This window comes from Bos indicus x Bos taurus, chromosome 1, assembly GCF_003369695.1.
Source record: "Bos indicus x Bos taurus breed Angus x Brahman F1 hybrid chromosome 1, Bos_hybrid_MaternalHap_v2.0, whole genome shotgun sequence".
Lineage (NCBI taxonomy): Eukaryota > Metazoa > Chordata > Mammalia > Artiodactyla > Bovidae > Bos > Bos indicus x Bos taurus.
In genome coordinates, this window is record NC_040076.1 from 127,939,264 (window position 1) to 127,964,387 (window position 25,124).

Sequence of the window (25,124 nt, forward strand, 5' to 3'; positions counted from 1 at the left end):
ACCTGTAGATCTGAGATACTTATACCTCCTCATAGGCTTGATGTATGCATTGAAGGCTGAGGGCCCAACAGAGCGACCTTCCCCATGATACCTCATGATAGAAACATCCCACTTTGGTTCACAAGCTTCCTAAACTTCTCTGAACTATCCCACTTGGAAACGAAATCTTTTTGGAAAGAAAATAATTCCAATTCATGAAAGATCTAGAGACTAGTTAATGAACTGTTGTTCATTTTTTTTCTTAAATAAAGAGAAAAGAAGTAGACCACCTATTGTTTTAATACTCGGGCTCAATGGCATCATAAACATTCTTGGAAAGGTTACCCTGGAATGCCTTCAGGAATTAAATTCCCTCTCAGGGGATTAAAGATTTAGAAATGGGATGAATGTATTATAACTCCTGCTGAATTTGGGGAACATATATTTTCTCATTAGGAAAAGATTAACTACTTAGAACTCTCTTATTAGATGCCTGGAGGTGGAAAAAAGCTAAGCTGAGACTTCTGGAAAGCACAGGCTTTATGGGCTCTTGTAATTCAAGACACTCGGTAAATCGTTCCAACTCTATACTCAGAAGTGACACCGAAGGAGGGAAGGGAAAGACACAGGTGTGTCTGATGCTTTTTTTCCCTTAACTGCGCATGTTCAAGGGCCTCCAGCTCTTCCTAGTCTCAGCTCCTAGCAGAGGAAGAAGCATCAGGTTGTCCAGGAAATTGCTGCATTCATACAAAATAAATGGCTCGATGTGGGGATGCTGGGGAGGGGGAGGGATAGGAAAGGGGTTGTCCTGATCAGGGACTGTTCAGTTAGCTGATATTCTAACTAGACTCTGTAGGTGTCAACCACCTGGCATCTTTCAAGTCTTTCTTCCAGGGATGGGTGACTTTGATTTGGTACCCAGGGACTTCCTTTCCTACTGGGAGAAGCTCGGGAGGTGGACATGCTCAACAGGGAGCATCTTTATCTTCACTGGCATCCAGTGCACCTGAGCTGGGGGTGAGTGAGGAGGTAGAGATGGGCTGGAGAGGTAAGTGGAGGTCAGATGATAAATGCTGGCTAAGAGGTTTGGGTTTCATCTTAGGACCAGTGAAGAGCTATAAATGGGTGTTTAGTGAGGGTATGAAGAATGCAGACTGTGCTTTGGAAATGTCACTTAGCAGCTAGATTAGGTCTGGTGTCCAGAACACTAAAATATCTCCGATTGCCACCTCATAATCAAGCCACACAGAGGGTCACCACTGACAGGGTCACACAATAGGGAAATTAACTTCAGTTCAATTCAGCCAAATTCAAGAGTGTTAATTCTGCAGTTGGACAGACTCAGGTCTGAATCATGACTTTGCTACTTTTTGGCTGTGTGGCCCTGGGTAAATCACTGAACCTCTCTGAGCTTCATTTTCACATCTGAAAATGAATTAAAATTTATGATTACATAAATCTACCTTGAAGAGTTGCTTTGGGAATTGGAGAAAAGGTTTGCAAAGCACAGGGCTTCCCTGGTGGCTCAGTGGTAAAGAATTTGCCAGCCCAGCAGGAGATTCAGATTCTATCCCTGGGTCAGGAAGATCCCCTGGAGGAGGGCATGGCAACCAACTCCAGTATTCTTGCCTGGGAAATCCCATGGACAGAGGAGCCTGGCGGGCTACAGTCCATAGAGTTGCAGAGTCTGACATGACTTAGCAACAAAACAACAATAACAAATGCAAAGCACCAGGAACAGACAGCTACTGCTACTACTCCTGTCAGCAGTCTTGTATCATTCTTATCATTATTCTGATGCTATGCATTTACTGAGCACCTACTATGGGCCAGGCAGAGCCCCAGGCATGAGTGACAGAAAAGTGTAACTCATGAGCCCTGACTCAGAGGCACTGACAGTCAGGTAAGGGCAGTGACAGGCACACAGCCAGCTTTAAGGCAGACAGAGGGACAAAAAGCAGACCCCAGAGAACAAAGAAGAGGTAAGTTATACTGACTAGAGTGAACAAAGGAGGCTTCCTGGAGGAAGTGACCTGGACTTCGTTTTAGCATAGGTTGTATTATTATTTAAGTGTGATAAGGCCAACAGATCAGGATATAATTGCCATTGAAAAGAGAGTTTGTTATACTCACAAGTCTCCAATAGAGGGGGTCCCCCACCACTGGGGATGCATGGAGAATCACCAGGGATAGTTAAGAGGTAGAGGGAGAGGAAAAAACCATGGGCAAGAGCCTGTGCTATGGTTTGCACGGAAGGAAGAGGTCAGGCAAGGTAAGCAGCCTTAAAATCACCTAGTTTGTATAATTTCAGTGGGCTCTGGGGCATGGAGCTATCCCTAGCTGTCTGGTACCTGGCCCTAGGGTGATTAGTGCAGGTAAATGTTGGCTGGAGTGTGAGCCCCTGATAAAAGAGGTGGGTGGGATGTAGGTTCTGGGTTGGTTGGTCAGTGCCTGAAAAGCAAAAGGGTAAGTTGTTTGTTCTCTCTAGGAATTCGCTGATTGAGGGGGCAGTCTCTCCAGGCTCAGCCAGGCCCTGGTTGTCCAAGCATCAGGATGCAGGCAGAAGGCACGGTTAACACAGCACTGCAGGATGTGGGGCACACGGTGGGCAGAGAGAATTGGAGGGTGTCACCACCATGGCCTTGGTACAACAATAAGCAGTGCTACTTAGATGGAAAATGATATGAATGGTGCTCCCCACTCAGTGGCCTGGTGGGACTCAGCAAGTGTAGACAAATGTAAGGCCAGGAGTGGGCATCTAGGAGACCTGGTGTGAGATGGGCCAGAAAGCAACTTTGGGGCCAGATTGGCAAGGACTTGAGTGCTGGGCCAGGAAGTGAGCTTTTTGGTAAAAGAGTGACAAGAGCCAGCTTCTGAGACCCTCCTCATGTCTCCTCTCCCCCAGGGCTCCTGGAGTGGAGTCCTCAGAATCCCAGTCTGACTTTGGTTAGAGCCATGGTGATGCTTAGACAACGAAGTAGAGACATGAGGGAGGAGGAGGAATCAGATGCCTGCCTCCTCTGCCTGCCAGCTACTGCACCTTGCGCAAGACACTCCTTGTCTGTAAAATGCGGAGATATTACAACTATAGCTCATGGAACTGGTGTGGAGATAAGGTTAGATCATATACGTGGTAAGGCCAGGACTTGTGCCAGGCCTATAGGACTCCAAGACTCAACCTCTAAAAGGAATCCTGGCTTTTCTGAGTTCATTTCCTTTTAACATTTTCTCTACTGCTGTTGTGGGTCTATAAGCAGCAGATGGGACATTTAGCTGGAAGGAGACAGAGACTGAGTCAGAAACTCAGTCAGAGACTGAGACTTCCAGTCAGAGCTGGAAGGAGTCAGAGCCAGGCATCCAGTCCTGGCTCCAAGACCAGCTTCATGTACAGAAGGGCCCCATGCTTGGTGTAACACTCTCCTGTCACTGTCTTGAAAATCATTTTGACCCCAATAGCTGCCTTTCCAGCTGAATAACCTTGGGCATGTCCCTTCATGTTTCTGAGCCTCAGTTTCTTCACCTGTAGAATGGGAATATTAATTAACTATCCCAGAGAGAGGAGCCTAGGCTTTGGGGTCAGACTAGGTGTAAGTCCTAGGTCTACCTATTGGTACCATGTGCTGGGGGGCCAGTCAGCTCCTTTCCTGCCTAAGTTTACTCATGCAAACACTGGTGATATTATCACCTATTTCAGAGCTTTTGAAAGGGTTTATATCAGATGATACATGCAAACTACTTAGCCTGGGCCCAATACATAAGACATACATCACTTTTTAAGCATTAAATTATGCGATTTTCCCTTCCCCAATTAAAAACAATTACACGCAGGCACACTTTCAAAAGAAAGAAAACACAAACTCTCTGAACTCAATTACAAATATAAGGAGTCCTCTCCCTTCCATCATTACTGACCCCTTTCCATTTACTATACTTATCTTCACAAGAGCATTTTATTACCTTTTAATTCTCACTAAAAAGAGAGATCTTAATTAACTACAAAAAAAGAAGGAGGGAAGAGAAAAAATACCCACAGTTCAGATCAGGAGGTACAACTCAAAGCAGCCCTTTGCCTGGTGCTCAGTCCCTGACACCCCGGTGGCTGGTCCTTCTCTTCCTCCAGGTCCCAAATCGCATGTGACTTTGTAAAGGAGGTTGTCTGGGTCTCGTTTTGGTGATGCGCCCTACCTCTACCCAACTCCTGCCTGGCCTTCCCCACTGAGAATTATTGACTCATGTACCATCTATTCATGTACCGGAGCATAACTTGTACATCACTCTGCAGGGCCTGGTGCATAACTGGTATTCAATAAATATCTAAGAAATGAGTGAATGATTAGGTATATGAAAATCAAAACACACACACTCACACACAGACACACACACACTCACACATTCTAATTTGGCTGCCTAATGCAGGGAATGGAGAAGGCAATGGCATCCCACTCCAGTACTCTTTCCGGGAAAATCCCATGGACGGAGGAGCTTGGTAGGCTGTAGTCCATGAGGTCGCTAAGAGTTGGACACGACTGAGCAACTTCACTTTCACTTTTCACATTCATGCATTGGAGAAGGAAATGACAACCCACTCCAGTGTTCTTGCCTGGAGAATCTCAGAGACGGGGGAGCCTGGTGGGCTGCCGTCTATGGGGTCGCACAGAGTCAGACACAACTAAAGTGACTTAGTAGCAGCAGCAGCAATGCAGGGAAGCTAAACTGCCAGGCACTAAAATGTGAAGAATCCTAGATGTAGCTGCTGTGTGTGTGTGTGCGTGCGTGTGTGTGCATTTGTGTGTACACACATACATACACACTTCAGCCTGAGTGTCTGTGGATGAGTGTGTATGATGATGAAACTGCACTTGCATGTGAGTCCAATTTTGGAAACCCTCATGTATTTGCAACCTTTTTAGTCCCCCAAGATGTCTCAATAAATGTCAAATGAGACAACCAGTAATTTGTCCTCAAATTTTGTCCTGCCTGTGAAGTTCTCTTTAATTTCCTGATGATAGAAGGGGTTTAATTTCATCCCAAGTCACCATCTTGATTACCAAATCCTTGGTCTGAGAAAACCCTCACATCGTCACCTGGGGGATTTCAAAGTCAGGCATGTGGGTGGACACTTTCAGGCCTTATTCTGGAAGCATCCAGGCAACTGCGGATAGTTTCCTGCCCAATAGCTCCCTGACAAAATCAGGGGCTTCTATCATACCCTCTTCCCTGGCCTATTATTGTCAGTCAGGAGAACCAGTACCATGAGGTAAGTAAGGATCATATAAAGATGCTTATGATCAGATTAAATTAAAAAGATCTGCATGTTGCATGTGCATGCTCATTTGTGTCCAATTCTTTGCAATCCCATGGACTGTAGCCCGCCAGGCTCCCCTGTCCAGGGGATTTCTCAGGCAAGAATACTGGAGTGGGTTGCCATTTCCTACTCCAGGGGATCTTCCTGACCCAGGAATCAAACCTACATCTCTACGGTCTCCTGCTTTGCCAGGCAGATTCTTTACCACTGCGCCATCTGAGAATCCCAAGCCTAAACCATTTCTGATTTTGTGGAGGGCAAAGGAAACAACAGATTCTGGGACAATGCTACTTACTGTGGTCTATAGAGGGGTGTGGCCTTGGAGTTACTTGTTATAGGTCTGCCATAGAAATCCAGGGTAACATTTTAAAAAACTTTATAGCAATTTGACAGGGTGATTTTATGCTTATCAAATCCAATAATACTTAAAAATTGGCTTACATTTTGAATGTCTTTGCTATTTATTTCATTTTTCTAGAAATTTGTCTCATTGTTTTTAAAGAATTAAGGTTCATGATGATTGGGAAAAAAGCCAATCCTTCACCATAGGTGATTTGAGAAGTACAATAGGGAAGAATAAACCTGACTTTCTATTAGATCTGTTTCTTTTATTTTAACCTTTGTATTCTATTTTTTGGCTACAAGAATGTTGCTAATTCCCTGAAATATACATGATAACCTATTCTCAATGCTCTAATCTTTAAGAGTATAAAAGTTTTCCATTTATATAGAGATAAGAAATTACAGAACAGAGAATAACATTTGTCTTATTGGAGGTCTGTAGAAACCTCATGACCTGACCTACCTGCATAGTTGCAAGAACAAAGGATTCTAACACCAAGATGTTTGCAACAACCAACCATACCCCCCTCTCCTTTTAGTATAAGAGCAGCCTGAATTCTAACTCTGATACAATACTTGTTTGGGACACCATTTGACCATCTTCTCAGTCTGCTGGCTTTCTGATAAAGTCGCTATTCCTTGCCCCAACAACTTGTCCCTTGATTTATTGACCTGTCAGGCATTGAGCAGCACGAGCTTAGATTCAGTCCAGAAGCATTACTCTAAATAATATCCTATTTCCTAAAACTTACATCCAAAGACTTAAAATCTAGAAGGCAATACTTTAGAGCATTGTAACATTTTACCCTATATATCTACAGGGCTACTAATGCCCTTCTGTTTCTGAATTTTAGAGGACTCCTGAGATCAAACTCTTTCCACTCCAGGTTTTGTTTAAATTCCTTTTTAAACATTAATTTATTTATCTTAATTGATGCTAATTACTTTACAATATTGTGGTGGTTTTTGCCATAAATTGATATGAATCAGCCAAGGGTATACATGTGTCCCCCATCCTGAACCCCCCTCTCACCTCCCTCCCCATCCCATCCCTCTGGGTTGTCCCAGTGCACCAGCTTTGAGTGTCCTGTTTCATGCATCGAACTTAGACTGGTGGTCTATTTCACATACAGCTAATATACATGTTTCAATGTTATTCTCTCATATCATCCCACCCTCACCTTATCCCACAGAGTCCAGAAGTCTGTTCTTTACATCTGTGTCTCTTTTGCTGTCTTGCATATAGGGTCATTGTTACCATCTTTCTAAATTCCATATATATGCATTAATATACTGTATTGGTGTTTTTCTTTCTGACTTACTTTACTCTTATAATAGGCTCCATTTTCATCCACCTCATTAGAACTGACTGAAATGTGTTCTTTTTAACAGCTGAGTAATATTCCATTGTGTACATGTACCACAGCTTTATTATCCATTCATCTGCCGATGGACATCTAGGTTGCTTCCATGTCCTAGTCCACTCCAGTTTTACAACCATCATTACAAATCACTACAACAACTTCCTACTTTACCTCTCTTTATGACCTTCTAATCTACAGTGGTTAACATTCCCTAACCACAATATATCCAATTATTCTTCCAGGGATTCCTCCATAATTGCTCCAATCTAGACTGTGCCCTCTCCTTCCCAATTCACAGGGCTTGCAATTTACCTCATCTACATGGAGCTCACACTGCACTCCCCAAATTCTTGTCTACACACAGATTCAGGGTCAGGGCTGGCTTCAGGAGAATCACCTGTAAAAGTTCTCAAGACAGCCTTTTGGGTCTCACCTTGGGAGATCCCAGTAGAAGGTTTTGAGGAGGAAGCCCTGGAATCTGTGATTTTAATCAACCTTCCTCCCCAAAGTGATCTGGATGCAGAGACAGACTTGGAAATGACCAGCCAAAACAATTTGCTGTTTAGTCGCTAAGTTGTGTCCAACTCTTTGCAACCCCATGGACTGCAGCACATCATTATCTCCCAGTGAAGGCCTTGTTCACACTCATGTCCACTGAGTCAGTGATGCCATCCAACCACCTCATCCTCTGACGTTCCCTTCTCCTCCTGCCTTCAATCTTTCCCAGCATCAGGGTCTTTTCCACTGAGTCAGATCTTCACATCAGGTGGCCAAAGTATTGGAGCTTCAGCCAAAACATATTGGGCATTAAACTCCCACTCCATCTCTCACCACATTCGTGACTTCCAACAGTCAGGGAGGGGCCTGAGAAGGGATTTCTGCTCCCTATGCAGGATGACCACAGGGAGATCTATTTGCTGCCTGAAAGCTGACCCAGCAGAGTAGGACTTGACACCGAATGAGCTTAGAACAAGTATTCTTTTCTTTCTTCACATTGTGTGGGTTCTGATTCCAGAAGAACTACAGATGCAGGGCCAGAGCTCTTAGTGGAGACAGAGCCACTTCCAGTTGTGAGGCATTAGATTATACCTCCTGACCATGTGATTGATAAAACATTTTTTCATATATTGAGATATAGGGAAGTCACTTTGGTTTACATGTGAGGTAACTTGAAGTTTCTGCTAACTAAAATAGCCTGTTTGTGGCCTATCAAACACACAGTATACATCTGCTTTAATCATGAAAGAAAAGGGCACACTGGCCAGAAGCAAACAATGTCCGTGTTAAAAATAAGGATTAAATGCCCCTCTACCTGGTACACGAATGCTGGTACTCCTTTGACGATAAGACTCCCTTCCCAGGTGCCAAAGCCATACTGCCTCGCTGTGTGCATGTTGGTCAGTTCTTTTTTTTTTTTTGAAATCTTAAAGAAATGTAACCATGACTTGTTTAATATTCTTTGTTCTGACAAGATACAAAACTGTGATGAAAACTCTGCTTCTCTGGAGCAGTTTCTCAGAGTAATCTAGGAAGCTGGCTTCTGGTTTAAACCAGTTTGACTCAAATAAAATTCTTTTCTACCCTTATTATTGATTGTTTATTGACTGTTTTCATTGATACCTTCCTCCGGTGGAAGGAGTACACTTCCCTTCCCCGGTGATTTTGGGGTTGGCCACATGACTGATTGTGAACAGTAGACTAAGCTGTTCATTTACTTCCGTGATTGTTTTCCACCTGAAACTCTCACCCCTCACCTCCATCTTCATCTACCATCACGAGTTCCACAAGAGCGGGTTGCCTCCTTTGCTTAGATTTGAAATCTCCAGTGGTTGGTGCAGTTCCTGGAACATGGCTGGTTCTCACTACATATCTGGGGAATGAATGATATGGCTGCTTCGTGGAAGGTGTCTGTGCTCATGTTCTGGGTTCTGGGAATCTTCCTGGCCCGTTGCTCTGGTCAGCCTTTCTTCCTGTTGTCTTTATTCTTGGATTCTCCTGCTCCTTCCAGCTTCTCTGAACTGAGGATGCTGCTGCTGTTCTGCTGGGCTGGGTTTAGGGTTCACTCCATGCACTGTGTCTCCAGATCTGCCCTCAGCCGGGGGTGAGGTCTGTTCTGCTCCCATGCCTGACACAGGCCCCCTTGGCACTGCACCCCAATCTGGTCAGCCCCTGGCTGTTTGCATGCTAGGAGGGAATCCATTCACTGGTCCTCTGATGCCCTTGGGAGCACCTTAGTTTTCCAACAAGCCTCTGAACTTGCTGATGTAGGCACACCTTCTCTAAAGCTTGGGTCCTCCCCCTTTCGCCCTGGCTCCACACTCTCCGGGACTGTCAGTGCTGCCACCGAAGTGAACCACATGGTGTTCAAAAACCAGGGCCCCATGCCAAATTTGGCTACTTTTACTCCCCACCCTTTTCATTCCCAGAGATTCTCAGCTCACATGCAGAAACATGTCCAGCAGAGTTGATGCTGGAAAGGGGCAGAAACCAGGCAATTTAAGAGCAGCCATTCTGGAAGACAAGTCTCCCAAGGGGGAAATCATTAACTCAACCAATCAGGGTACTTTCTCTTGGATTTATAGAAGCTTTTCTTTCTTATGTCCAATAAACATGAGCATTTTCCAGGCAATTTTCTTATCTTGGGACGAATGCATTATTGGTACAAGATGGAGTAGCTATTCTTCAAGAATCTTTACTTTTATAGCCTTGAAAAGCATTTACAATGCAAGCATATGGTTTTTCAAACACACACTTTTAGTCTTTTTGTAAAGATGGCTTATGTAAACTTTTCAGACTCCAGTCACGTAAATCTTTTTAATCGATAGATCAGTGGCACATGGTTGCAGAATTAATTTTTTTAAACAAAAGGACCACAACTCCAGGTGATATTAGAGGACTGCAGGGTTTTTCATTTCACTGACTGACTTTCTAAAATTGGGACCAAATTATCATCTCTTTGGAAAATATGGCACAAAGCTGCAGAGTCCATCAAATACATTGGAAATCAGAGTCCAAGCGCCCAGGACTGGGGAGAGGTGTCCTTCACATGGATGGGCAGTGGGAGTCATCACAGATGATTAGACTGATGCTTGGCAAAACATATCTTGGGCCTCAAAATGACCATATGCTTTGGCCCAGGTGATAATACTCCTGAGAAAGTACTCCAAAATGCAGACAAAGATTTTTGCACAGATATTCACTGATACACAGAAAAGCAGAACCAAGCTAAAGCTGGACAATCACTTTGTCCCATTTGACTTCAGGAACCCCATCAGGCACACTTGACCTTCTTTGAAAGAATGTTAGGCAGCTGATGAGAGGGCGGTATGGTTTCATGAAGTGGGATAATACATGTGGCACCAAGTTAAGTGGGAAACACGCAAAGTTCAAATGACTGTGTATGAAGGGAGAAAAGTATACTGTAACATTGATAATACTGCGTTCATTGGATCATGGGGAACTTTTATTGTAATTATTATCTTTAAAAAGTTTCTTTTCAAGGGCTTCCCAGGTGGTGCTAATGGTAAAGAATCTGCCTGCCAGTGTAAGAGACGCAAGGGCCAGGAAGATCCCACATGCCATGGAGCGATTAAGCCCATGTGCCACAACTCTAGAGCCTGGTAGCTACAGAAGCTGGCGCACCCTAGAGCCCGCGCTCCACAACACATGAAGCCACCACAATGAGAAGACTGAGCGCCGCAACACAGAGGAGCCTCCACTCACTGCAGCCAGGAGGAAGCCCGCTCAGCAACAAGACCCAGCACAGCCACAAAGAGATGAATGAAACTTAAGTATATATATTAAAACATTCTTTGCAAATGAGCAGGAAACACTTTATAATTTAAAATATATTTATATTAAAAAGTTGCTGTGGTCCAATTGCTACTTATCATACAGAACTTGTAAATGCTGCTTGAAAACCATCCCTCTCCCTTGGCCACTTGGGCAGACAGACAACCTGCCGCTTCCCTTTGCCACAGAGCTCCTGTTGGCGGGTCTGAGCGCCGCCCACACACTAGGCATGGGATGCTTTATCTTGCATTCAGTCATGAAGGGTGTTACAAATCCATGGTGGGCTGAGAGCCTGAAGAGCAAAAGCCTTGGAGGTTGGCAGGGAGTGGCATGCTGTCACTGTGCTTCTGGGCCTGTAGCCGGGAAGAAGGTGGGCGAGTCAGTCCACATGTGGCTGCCATTCACCAGACCTCAGTGGGTAGATGGGCCCTGCTGTACTCCTTGCCAATGGGTGCTGCTGAGTATCACTGGCTGCTGTCACCTAGGGATGCAGGTCAGAGACAGACCCGGCACTGGGAGAGAGAGAGGGGCTTCTGGCCTCCCACAAATGACTCAACGCTGAAATAAGGCTGAACAACCCACGTGTCTTAGGCTGAAAATGAGGTCACATTGCACTCTAGATACTAATTTCCATCAACCAGATTATCAGAAATTCATCATCCTCAGAGTGTACTAGTTTCTACAGCCCCAGACAGATACTCCACATTGGCCCACAGTCTGACAGGGGAGCTCCAAGCCTCTCCAGACCCCTTGAGCTTCCACATTGCTCTGGGCCCATGTGCCCATACCTTGCCCTGCCCTCCTGACCAGGGTGATCAGCCTCCTGCTGAGGACCCCAACTGTGGATGCTCTGAAGGCCCATAGATCTCAGCGACTGACTCTGTTCCATGGGAAGGGAGGGAGAAGGGAAACTCCCACTCCCACCTGCTGAGGCCCACCACGCTCCTTTGGGCTCCAGTGAAGTCTGGCTGGTACACCCACAGCTGAACAGAATCTCTCTGGAAAGTTCTGTCTACTTCATTCACTGTCCACTTTGGAAATCTGACTGCATCTGTCATGAGAACAAACAGGGAAATGCATACTGGTTCATCCACTCGTGCCGAGTTTTCTCCACACTCTTATCTGCAACTTGAACTCTTGTCTCTCCTTGCTCATAGAACAAGAAATGCTGAGTTGGACATGGACAAGAACCCATGGCTGGCATGATTCTGAACTGAAGGTGCAGAACTGAAGGACTAGGCTCTGCTGGAGCACTCCTCCCTGCCTCTTCCCATCACAGCGTCCATCCCTACCTCCTCAGGGCACCTGGCAAATTGTACTGGCCCCTCAATAAGCCTCAGTGCCCCTTCATCCCTTTCCAAAGGCTTAGGCACCCCTGCTCTCTGCTCTTCCAGGCCCTGGGCCCTGTCCCTGCTCTGACTTCCTTGGATTGGAATCATATATTCAGGATCTGGTCACCTGCTTGCTCTCTTCCCTCTTCCAGCTCCTGACCCCAGGGTGCCCTGCTCACCTGGCTCAGGCCGGGCCCTGGGGGAAGTTCCCTGTGTTGAATGGAAGCATTGAGAGCATCTCTTATGTGCTGGGACCTCAGCCACCCCTCTGCATGGTTAGAGCGGAGTTAGTGCTCTCGGCCACCGTCCTGGCATCTCCAGGGTCACTACATGCTTCGCTCTGTGAGTCCAGGGTGGACTCCTAGCTCTGCAGTCTGTTGCTCAGTCCACCAAGAGCCACATGATGAGGATGCAGAGAGGGGTTGCTGGCATTATTCTGCCCCTGTTAGAGATGAGGATGAGCTTGGCAAGGAGAGGTGAGTGGCTGGCTGTGGTCACATTCATCATGAGAATCAAGTGTCTGGTTGATGTTCAGATGATAAATATCAGTGTCTAGGCTGATGATGCCTTTCAGTAACGCAGAGCAAGAAGGAAACCACCACTTAGTAAACTCTTGCTGGGCCTTTTGTATGTGCTATCAGTCTGCATGGCATCCAACTGAGAAAGGGAGCAGGCCCTCCAAAAGTAGGAGGGCCATTTCACCGATGCTGAGAGCCATTTAACTTATATGCAGAGTACATCATGAGAAACACTGGACTGGAAGAAACACAAACTGGAATCAAGATTGCTGGGAGAAATATCAATAACCTCAGATATGCAGATGACACCACCCTTATGGCAGAAAGTGAAGAGGAACTCAAAAACCTCTTGATGAAAGTGAAAGTGGAGAGTGAAAAAGTTGGCTTAAAGCTCAACATTCAGAAAATGAAGATCATGGCATCTGGTCCCATCACTTCATGGGAAATAGATGGGGAAACAGTGGAAACAGTGTCAGCCTTTATTTTTCTGGGCTCCAAAATCACTACAGATGGTGACTGCAGCCATGAAATTAAAAGACGCTTACTCCTTGGAAGGAAAGTTATGACCAACCTAGATAGCATATTCAAAAGCAGAGACATTACTTTGCCAACAAAGGTTTGTCTAGTCAAGGCTATGGTTTTTCCTGTGGTCATGTATGGATGTGAGAGTCGGACTGTGAAGAAGGCTGAGCGCCGAAGAATTGATGCTTTTGAACTGTGGTGTTGGAGAAGACTCCTGAGAGTCCCTTGGACTGCAAGGAGATCCAACCAGTCCTTTCTGAAGGAGATCAGCCCTGGGATTTCTTTGGAAGGAATGATGCTGAAGCTGAAACTCCAGTACTTTGGCCACCTCATGCGACGAGTTGACTCATTGGAAAAGACTCTGATGCTGGGAGAGATTGGGGGCAGGAGGAGAAGGGGATGACAGAGGATGAGATGGCTGGATGGCATCACTGACTCGATGGACGTGTGTCTGAGTGAACTCCGGGAATTGGTGATGGACAGGGAGGCCTGGCGTGCTGTGATTCATGGGATCACAAAGAGTCGGACACGACTGAGCAACTGATCTGATCTGATCTGAGAGCCATATAACCGAGGCTGAGATGTGAAATGACCTGCCTGAGAGCACCTCCCCAGCAAATGGCACCAACTAGCTGGCCTGACTCCTAAGCCCACTTTAGAGGCCTCTGTTTCTTCATCTCCTTCATGGTTCAAACGGAGATGCTCCTGTGAGCTCAGCACAGTTCTGTCTTGGGACGACCCTCTGAGACAAATGCTATTCTTAGTCTCTTCTTGCAGACACCATATCTGAGGGCTCAAAGAGGTAAGTGACCTGCCCAATGTCCCTGAGCCAAGATGTGATGGAACCTGGATGTGAATCCAGATCTTTCTGGCTTTGGAGCAGTCCTCCCAAGCCCCACTCTCTGTTGACTCCCTTCAGGGAGGAATTCAAGTTGCCTGCAAGTATTTAAAAGAACTGTCCATGGAAGAGGGAGTTGGCTGACTACAAGCGGCTCTGGGGGCAGACCCAGGTCCATGGAGAGATGGGCAGGTGGGCTGGGGCACTGAGTCAGGAGACCTATACCAGCTCTGGTTCCACCTCTCAGCATCTGGATGTCCTCTGGCAAGTCCATCCCCTTCCCAGGGTCCAAGGGGTCATCCAAGAAGGCCTATAGATGCCCTGCTGTCCTGAACAAAGGCAGGCATCACCTGTGGGCTTGTATGGCAGGAGTGGTACTCTCCCCACCACTATCTGGCAAGCCACCATCCTCTCTCATGGTTCCTTACTGTTCAACAACACGTTTTCTTTATAACATGAGGAAAGGGTTCCAACTGTGGGACTGTCCCCAAGACACCTTTCTTTCAAAGGTCTCCCAAGGAGGCCAGTGTCCTCCTTTGCTTTGAGACACTGCAGCTGAATGAGCAGTGGTCCTGCAGGCAGACAGGACTGGATTTGAAGGCTGGTCCTGGATATTAGTAGCTGGCTGGCAAGAGTCTCAACCACCAAGTCCTCGTCTGCAAAACGGGAAGAACACAGCTTTCAGGGTGTGATGAAGAGTGACTGGGTACATGAGTACCTGCCTCAGCCACACACAGGGCATGGCACACAGGAAGTGCTCGGTCAGCAGTGACTATTAATGTGGCTGAGTGCTGCTTGCGGTGAGTGCAGTCCACTCCCCCCTCCCCCTCAGGACTGAGATTATGGACCCAGAAACCTTGGGGCTCATTTCCCCCCAGGCTCACATGGAGCCTGGGGGAGCCGGGTTTTCGGGTGGGCACATTTATCCAGCTAGTCTTTAAGTGCTTTAAAAAGTCATGGAGGAACTTCCATGGTGGTCTAGTGGGGAAGACTGTATTTTCTCTGCAGTGGGCTAGTGTTCAATCCCTGATTGGAAACCTAAGAAGCCACATGCAGGCTGCACAGCGCGGCCAAATAAAGAAATCACTGAGTAGGTAAATCAACATCCTGTTCAGAACCATCTGTTGCACCTTAAGGACCGACTGTGTCCACAGTGTCCCAACAGGTCATTATTCACAGCGCAGGAGAGCCCCATGAAGCCTCTCTGGGAGCACAGAGGCGCACCTGGCAGATCTGAGCTGACTCAACAACCACAGTCCTGGGGTCACACCCACTGGAGTTAGTGGGATTCTAATTACTGGAATTGGGACAAAATGTTCCACTGTGATCTTAAGAATTGAAATAAAGGAAACTAAAAAGAGCTGCTGTTCATTAAGCCCCATCACGTGTGGTTCTGAACATGGTACTACACACATTACCTTTCATCTCATCCTCACAAGAAGGCATTGTTGAGCCCTTTACACTTGGGGGAAGCCCAGCCAGGCAGGAGTGACTTTCTCAAGGCTGAAGGCTGGGTTGGAGCTGAGCTGGGACTGAGACCTGGTTTCTCAGCCCCCTAGACTGCTCTTCCCACCCCACCTCACTGTCTCCCTTTGGTCCAAGTCTTAGCCTCCAAAATCAAGGACTTGGTGCTTAAGCCACACAGCCTTACCCAACTCGATGGATTTCAGTGTGTGTATGTATCTGTGCCCATTTTTATGATAGTATATATTTTATCACAACATTATTTGATCACAACATTATTTGATCACAACATTATTTGCCTGATGATTTAAATTAGCACTTCCACACATAGAGCCTCTTGTGGTCTTCCTAAATCATACAGAATAATTGAGCCAAGGGTCATGATTCTTAATTTATAGTTGAGGAAACCCAAGCTAGCCAGGGAAGGGGCTTCAGCAAAGCCTGAAAATTATGATGGAGCTGTGTTGATGAAGCCCTTCCCACCGCCATCTAACTGTCTGCACTGTTTCTGTACCTGACTGCTGCATCCCTGGGCCCCATCACCCCCCATCCCTCTGCGGGGATATGGGATGGGGGGTGGTAGAGAATCCTGATAAAGAGGAGAGTCAGTAGGACAATGAAGGGAGGGCATAGGGATGAAGGAGCTGAGCCCCTGGGATGAACCTCAAATAAAGCCAAGTTCCGTCCTGTTGAGCAGAAGGGTAGATGGTGGATAATCTTCAGGCTATGTCTCTGACAGGAGAAGCTGAGCTTGGGGCGGCATCTTTTGGTTTGAAACTTAACACCCAGGTCTTAGGCTCACACTGGGTTTATCTGGCCCATGAGATCACCAGAGGTAACCTGAGGCTCAGACAAATGGTATCTATTTTTGGGTTTATTCTCAAATGAACTGTAATCTCAAGGGAACAGGGCATAGGATGAGGCTCAGTTAAGGAAATGTGAAAAAGGGTCAGGCATGGAGAAGGGAGGAAAAGAATACTGGGCACCACTGAGATGCAAACTATATATTGCTTCATTGAACACTAGCTGCTCCTTCAAGGTAAGTCTCATCACCATTTTGTAGATAAGGTGATAAAGAGATTACATATATTCCCAAAGGACATATGTGTCTCTTGAACAGCTTTCTCAGATGCCTTTTGTATAAAGCTGCCTCGTTGGAAATTCCCAACTTTCTAATCTATTCTCCTCCTTCCTCTTGACACCTTAGTCTGTCTGGGATAGACTGACATGAATGTGAATTCCATCTCTGCGATCTGTCAGATCTATCAGCTGTGAGGTTCTGGGCAAGTCACTCAATCCCTCTTGCCCCAAGTTTTCCTCATCTGTAAAATGGACTAGAATTGTTTCTCTGTCTTCTGTGTGGTGAATCTTGCTTTGGACTTTTGTATCAATACTTCTTTGCCTCTGTCTAAATGTGTTCATTTGTCGTTCTGTTTTTTTTTAGGCTGCCCTAGATACTCTGATAAACTACTACTCACTAAGGTGTCAACAGGCAATAACAGCTTCATGCAAGTGTCAGCAAACATTTTATGGAAAGGGCCAGATAGTAAATATTTTGGCTTTGAGGGCCATCTGGTCCCCATGAAACTCCTCAGCCCTGCTGTCATAGTGCAAAAGCTGCCATGAGATAATACATAAATGAATGAGTGTACTGTATGCCAAAAACTTTATTTATGGGCACTAAAATTTGAATTTCATGTAATTTTCATGTGCCACAAAATATTATTCATCTTTTGATTTTTTTCAACCATTTAAGATGTGCTACCATTTTGTAACTCACCGTTTCACAAAATCAGATCAACTAGATTTGGTGAATCCTGGCTTAATAGTGACATTTGACATTTACAATTTAAGTGGGGATTATCCTGTTAAAAGAAGAAAACCACAGGGCCTAAATGGCATCACTAGGCTAAGGCCCTGTGATATCAAACCTAGACTTAATACTTGACCTAACTGCAGTTCCAACCTTGTCAAGAAATGCAATCTTAATCGGGCAGTCTGGAATTTTATTCTCAGCACTAACAGGGTACTCTGTCATGTGAGATCTCTCCATCCCCCAAAGGAAGAAGCAACCTTCATGGTAGACTCTTGCCCTTTCCCCCCAAGAAAGTGGGCTGGTCTGAAACTATTCTCTCTCTCTCTTTTTTTTTTTTCCCCACTAATAGTGTCCTTGTTCCACCCTCCTTCTATTCAAAAACCTTCCATTTTGTACAACTTCTTGGAGCATCTGTCTAGGTACTAGATGAGGCGCTGTTTGATTCATGAATTATTGAATAAAGCCAATTAGATGCTCCCATTTACTTGGTGGCATTCTGTTTTTTAACAGATTTGATGGCAGTAGTGGGACTGAAGCAAACTTTCAATGGCATCTGGGGACAGTAGGAAACACAGGCATGGTGCCCCGTGAACGCTTTCAAATTCACTGTCTTTCTCACCGTTTTGAAGGGCCATTGGTAAGTTCCTCTCAGTTTGAGCTCCATTCACTTTGCTCTCACGCTTTCAGTATAATTGGCTTTCCTTTATAAGGTAGGTCAGTTTGAGCTGGTAAATGATTCTGCCTGGAGCCAATAGAGCTGGTAGATGACTCTGCCTGGAGCCAAGCCCTTAGCCTTTCAGACTACAATTTTCAGATTTTTGAGTGGAAAACCCCAGCCCTTGATTCTGTTCCCAGATTCCACATTGGGAACTGATGAAGGTTTAGTGTGCAATTCCACATTTGCTTGGAATTCTTCTCCAAATTCCATGTTGGGAATTGTTGGTGGCAGTTGCAGTTCTCCATTTTGTTTGGAATCAATCCTCAATGCCTCAGTCCTTGGGGTCTGCTGGTTCAATCCTTTCTCCAAGCCTCCAGGGGAATTGTTGGTGTTGCATACAGGTCTGTCTTTAGCCAGGATGCAGAATCATCTCTTGGTTACTGCCTGTATGTTAATATGAACATGTTTGTCTTGTTTTGTATTGATTGTGTAGATAAAGGCTAGTTGCTAATGAGATTCTTTATACCCAAAACTTGAGTGTGCCACTTTCTGACATACCTTCTTATTTTATATTTGAGAACTGTGATTCCAGAAGCTGTAGATATTTTCAAAAGTGGCAAAATCTTGCTAAGCTTGTTTTGTGTCCTGAGAGCTGGGCTCAGTAGCCATCAGGTTGGGGGTTCCAAAATATGACGAAACAGAAATGTGGATTATGCTCCATTTGTGACTAGAGACAGCTGGATAGAAATGTGGGCTAAACTCCATCTGTAGCCAGGGATCTACCAGATTGCTGTCAACTCTCAGAGGAATTACAATGGCCATTATGAGGGACAGATAGATCATTTTAAAACCTACATAAAAGCTGCTGCTGCTGCTAAGTCGATTCAGTCGTATCTGACTCTGTGCGACCCCATAGACAGCAGCCCTCCAGGCTCCCCCGTCCCTGGGATTCTCCAGGCAAGAACACTGGAGTGGGTTGCCATTTCCTTCTCCAATGCATGAAAGTGAAAAGTGAAAGTGAAGTCGCTCAGTTGTGTCCGACTCCTAGCGACCCCATGGACTGCAGCCTACCGGCCTCCTCCGTCCATGGGATTTTTCAGGCAAGAGTACTGGAGTGGGGTGCCTTTGCCTTCTCCAACATAAAAGCTAGGGCTCCCAAATCATACGAACAGAATGGGATATCTATTTTGATAGGTATGCAGAAGTCTTCAGAAATTTTTGAAATTCCAAAATAGCTTCATTGAAAGACTTATTGTAAAACCTGTGAAAAAATTAAAGACATAAATTGTACCTAAAACAAAAGCTACATCCCAGTTCTTCAAGGAATTGGAAACAATTGTCTATATGTTGCAAATCACTGCAGGGCCCTTTTTTCTTTTGTCTTGTCAACCCCCAAACCTCACCTATTCCTCTCAAAATGCTTTAAAAAATTAGGACATTAGACCCAGACTTGTCCTGCACTTAATCTGTGCCTTTGTGATGTAAATTTCCTACCCCTATCTTCTTTAGGACCAAAGAGCCATTCTTTGAAATGCAAACTTAATTGAGAGTTTCTCACCAGAAGAAATAAATGAGACAAAAAGGGAGAGAGACAGAAACAGAGAGAACACGTATTTGGAAACTGGGCTATAAGCTCTCTGCAGCTATATGTTTGTGTGTTTATATTGTATGTATGTTGTAGATTATGTTATGTTTCCCCACCTTTGGGGGGTATCACCAAAATTAATCTGTAAAAGAAAGCCATTTAGTTGATTTGAATGCAAGTGCTTGCATGAATTGGTCATTCTGAAGTTCTCAGAAATAGAACAGAAACTCAAATATTTTTCAAGTTCACATGATTTGGGATAATCTTCAGCAAATAAAAGCTATTTTAAGTTGGTTGGTTTAATTTAAACAGATCTGTCTTTAAAGTTATCAACAGTGACTATAATACAGATAACTTATTCTACCCAGGTTTACTAGTCAAATTCATGTTTCTTGGTCACAAAATTTGTCAGCAAAAATTAAAATAACTCAGGACAATGGCTGATTTTGTCATGAAGTTTTTGGTGGGTAATTTAGACATAATTGATGGCAGCAAACAAGTTGAAGTCAAAGTGACAGTTGCTCAGTCGTGTCTGACTCTTTGCGACACCATGGACTATACAGTCCATGGAATTCTCCAGGCCAGAATAATGGAGAATCCCCTTTCCCTTCTCCAGGAAGGAGAAATCCCCTTTCCCTTCTCCAGGGAACTTCCTGACCCAGGAATCAAACCCAGGTCTCCTGCATTGCAGGCGAATTCTTACCAGCTGAGCCACCAGGGAAGCCCAGCAAGTTGCTGCTGCTGCTGCTAAGTCACTTCAGTCGTGTCCGACTCTGTTCGACCCCATAGACAGCAGCCCAACAGACTCCTCCATCCCTGGGATTCTCCAGGCAAGAGTACTGGAGTGGGTTGCCATTTCCTTCTCCAATGCATGAAAATGAAAAGTGAAAGTGAAGTCACTCAGTCGTGTCCGACCCTCAGTGACCCCGTGCACTGCAGCCTTCCAGGCTCCTCCATCCATGGGATTTTCCAAGCAAGAATACTGGAGTGGGGTGCCATTGCATAAGTGTAAATAGGATAAGAATTTATACATCAATTTTTAAGCAACAGTTATATTTTATTGTATATGTACTTAGGAATAGCCTCCAAAGTCTTTTTGGTATCTTGAAACTTTTGAATTTTCTTGTTAAATGATAGAAATTTGCTAAATATCTAGGTCATTTAAAATAAGAGAATCATGAAATATTAATTACTGAACATGTTTATCTACTTTTGGCTTCCGATTGCAGAGAAACTCAAGATAAATTTGGTTCTGTTAGTAAACATGTTCTGTATCACAGTGAAAGACTGTACTGTGAAGAAAGACATGTTTCTAGAAATTATGAAATATATTTGTAAATTTGCCAATCTAAAATAAAATGCTTATCTGACCTGTGGTTTACAATCACTTACTTCTTTAGTTTTCACTAAAAATGAAGGTTTCTAAGGGTTAAGAATTCTAGGCAATATATGTAAAGTTATTAGTAATAAGAAGGGACACAATTTTGTATGCAAGGAAAGTAGGATGTGTTTCTTGGTTAAGAAAAGATGTGAGGTATGGAAATGCATGCCTGTTAAGGGAAGTGAAAGTAATTTTGCCTAAACTAGAACTTCTGGTTATGAAAGACAAACTAAATGCATACAAAAAGTTGAAGAGAAAGAGAAAAAGCAGGAATCTCACCTTTTATAATCAATCAAGCTGGCTAAAATTGAAATTATATGGATTTTAAAATATGCTTGAGTATTTACTTAAAACTAAAACTTGGTTTTCTTTCATCTGCTAAAATGACAAAGGAGATTCTCTTTCCACATGCACTAAAAACCTCACTGACCCCTGGATTGAGCAGATAAAGGCAGCAAATAAATCCATCTCCTGGTTAGCAGTAAATACAAATGAGATATAATAATAAATCTCTCCTTAACTCTTGGAGACATTGCAGATTCTGTTGCAAAAGCACTAGCTGCCCAGCAAAGATCCTTAGACTCTCTGGTCAAGATCGTTCTTGATAATAGAACAGGCTTTTATCCTATTTTATTCAAATAGCTGAGCAAGTTGTCTGCGCTATACCTGGATTGACACTTCAGGGAAGTTGAAACTCAGTTACATAAAATTACTGAACAAACCACTTGGCTTAAAAGGGTGACTGCTTCAGTGGGGTCTTTCTTTGATTGGTTTGGGTTTTGGGGACCATGGCTCTAAAGTGCACTCCAAACACTGTGAATTATCCTGCTTATTATAATCATAGTAATACCCTAGTGTGTTTTATTTTCCTGAAAGTCTTAAATGCGTGTTTGCAGTTGCTAACCACCAAGCAATGGCACTCTGCTCCAGTACTCTTGCCTGGAAAATCCCATGGATGGAGGAGCCTGGTAGGCTACAGTCCATGGGGTCACTAAGAGTCAGGCACGACTGAGCGAATTCACTTTCACTTTTCACTCTCATGCATTGGAGAAGGAAATGGCAGCCCACTCCAGTGTTCTTGCCTGGAGAATCCCAGGGATGGGGGAGCCTGGTGGGCTGCTGTCTATGGGGTCGCACAGAGTCAGACATGACTGAAGTGACTTAGCAGCAGCAGCAGCAGCAACCACCAAGCAAATGATCTCCCTAAGACTAGAACATCAGAAAAAAGAAGATGAGGAGACTGAGCAACTTAAGGATTATGAACCTAGAACCATGGCCTGTGAATGTCACAGGGATTAAGCAAAGACATCATGAGCTATGGATACCACACCAAGGATCAATAAGGCTGTGAGAACTGCAGAGCAATAGGTGAGAGTGGTATTTATGCCTGAACTTTTGATCTCTCAGACTGAGCATTTGACCAAAAGGGGGGAATTATTAAAGGGAAAATCACAGGCTCAAAAGGGCATGCTTGTGCTAAAGCCCTGATACCAAACCTAGATTTAATACTTGACCTGACTGACGGTTTGACCTTCTCCAGGCATGTAATCCTTTCTTTCTTCCTTTTTCTTCATTCCTTCTTACCTTTCTTCCTCCCCGCCTCTCTCCCTCCTTTCCTCTCTCTCTCCCTCCCCCTTTCTTTCTTTCTCCTGAAGTATAGTTGATCTAAAATATTAGTTTCATGTGCACAACCTGTATACAGGGATATAACCTTAATTGGCCAACCTGGAATTTTCTGATCAGCACCAGTGATTTGCCAGCGGGACCCTTTTCATCCCTCAAAGGAAGAGAGAGAATCTGAATAATAGACCCTTGCCTTTCCCCTCAAAGAGGATGACCTGACCTGAAACAATTCTTTCTTTTCATGTGCTCATAACTTCCTCGCCTCTCCCTCCTGCTATAAAAATTCTCCATTTTGTACGACCTCTGAGAACAGTAGTTGGGATACTGCCTGACTCATAAATTGTTGAATAAAACAACTAGATCTTCATATTTACTACACGGAGTTTTGTTTTTTGACAATCTTTTAGAACAAAAAGTGGAATTCCCCAAAGTGGAATGTTGGACCACCTGGCAGGACAATGAATGAGAGAACAGAGGGCAAAGAGCTGTCCTTTCCTCTGTCTTTCTGGAAATGCCCTCTTACATCAGCCTGCAACAAGGCTGACATCGCCATAAATCCTCCAATGGACACATCTCCAACTTCACAACCCCATCTATTTCTGTTTCTCTCAGCAAATCTGGGTACCTTTGTGAGCTTATCATTTTATGATTCAAAATCAATGCCTCTCAACTGGTAAAATCTAAGTCAGCTCTTTGCTATACTTGATCAATAACTGATTTGACTTTTGCAAGGCAGAGGGTGAAGCCAGCTGACCCCTGGGACCTGGGTATTTTTCTACATGGCAGGGTGGCAGGTAAGTGGACAGCTGCAGAGGGGACAGAATATATACTTGACAAAGCTTAGCAGGTGTCTTTTCTACCCTAGACATGCCTGACTGCCAGCCTTGACCCCCTGCCTATGGAGTCTCATGGGATTTGCCTGAAAATCAAACCTTCTTTGCTTCTCAGTACTTTGAACTGGTTTTGGAATAAATGCATGTCTTTAGATATTTTTCTAGAAGTGTTCCACTTAGTATACTTAGGAATAATCATCTTTTTGGCTGGTCTCCCTGCCCCAGTTTCTGCATCCCAGCCACCATCTACATGGTCGGCCAAGCAGTGCTTCTGCTTCAGTATCCCCTTCATCATGTCTGGTGGAGCCTCTAGGCTTCCCATTGCCCTTGGGGTAATATAGGAGGTCCCCCTCCGGATCTGGTCCCCACTGGCCTGTCCAGTCTTCTCCTCCATGCCCAGGCCATATCGTGCTCTCCCCCACCTTCCTGACACCTGACCCCTAGTCTAGAACACTCTTCTTCTCTGTGTTGAAACTATTATCCTTCAAGATCTACCCCAGGTACATCCCCTCCATGGCCTCTACAAAGTTAAATGTCTCTCCTTCATGTACCCAGTGCTCCCTCCAGCAGAACTTGTGACCCTCTTATTGCCTTCTATTCTATGAATCCTAGTAGGTCTCTTTCCTCTATACCCCTAGCTTTCAGCACACCATGGGCCTTCAATAAAGGGGGACTGAATTCATTCCAGAATATCTCCTACTGTGTCATGTGTGTGTCAATTTCAGTTGTCTCAAATTGCAAATAACATGTATGGATGTGAGAGTTGGACTGTGAAGAAAGCTGAGCGCTGAAGAATTGATGCTTTTGAACTGTGGTGTTGGAGAAGACACTTGAGAGTCCCTTGGACTGCAAGGAGATCCAACCAGTCCATCCTAAAGGAGATCAGTCCTGGGTGTTCATTGGAAGGACTGATGCTGAAGCTGAAACTCCAATACTTTGGCCACCTCATGCAAAGAGTTGACTCATTGGAAAAGACTCTGATGCTGGGAGGGATTGAGGGCAGGAGGAGAAGGGGACGACAGAGGATGAGATGGCTGGATGGCAGCACCGACTTGCTGGACATGAGTTTGTGTAAACTCCGGGAGTTGGTGATGGACAGGGAAGCCTGGCATGCTGCGATTCATGGGGTTGCAAAGAGTCGGACACGACTGAGCGACTGAACTGAACTGAAGGGAAAATTAATCTCATCCAACGGCTTTCAGGTTGCTATCTTTTCAACATAAAAATCTTAGGCACCCTCTAGTTGTTTGGTAGTATTTTCTGCCTGACCATCTGACTCCAAGTGAAAGCCATGGACCAGGAACATCCAGGTCTACCCCAGACTTACTGAGTCAGAATCTGGATTGTTCCCAGCCCCCAGGTGCTCATGTGCACACTCAGACATGAGAAGCACTTCTCTAAAAGACATCCATCTCCTGCCTAACGAAGGCCTGATTTGTGGAATGGTAGAAACACCTTGATAGTTTGATGCACCTGGAGAATTAGTCAATCCCAAAAGAACAGAGAAGAGATGGCCATTACATGGTTGCATCTCCTTTTCTTTCTGTATTAGATAGGACGCCTTACTGTGAAGGTAAAAGGAGCCAGAATTGGGCCTGAGGGAGAAGCTCTAGGAACCGCCAGCGCTGGGTGAACTGATACTGGGCGAGGTGTAATTGGCTGCCATGGGATGGTGCTCAGGTATGAAGCAGGCAAATCCTGGGGGTGGGGGCTGGAGTCTGGAAAGCTGATTTGATGTGGGAACTCCAGATACAGAATGGCTGGATGTCTGGT

At 44.9% G+C, this 25,124-nt stretch overlaps 1 protein-coding gene and 1 long non-coding RNA gene across 4 annotated transcripts in view; one reads left to right on the top strand and one right to left on the bottom strand.

Annotated features, from left to right (window-relative positions):
* CLSTN2 (calsyntenin 2) overlaps positions 1–25,124 on the bottom strand; it is a 725,154-nt gene that overhangs the window by 129,331 nt on the left and 570,699 nt on the right. The gene's annotated exons all lie outside the window — the stretch shown is intronic.
* The window catches only part of LOC113894442, a 31,108-nt gene continuing 22,324 nt past the window's right edge, over positions 16,341–25,124 (top strand). For both annotated transcript variants that reach the window (XR_003511578.1, XR_003511583.1), the window contains exons 1-2: positions 16,341–16,494; positions 17,782–17,908. This is a non-coding gene — a long non-coding RNA (uncharacterized LOC113894442). The remainder of the gene's footprint in view (positions 16,495–17,781; positions 17,909–25,124) is intronic.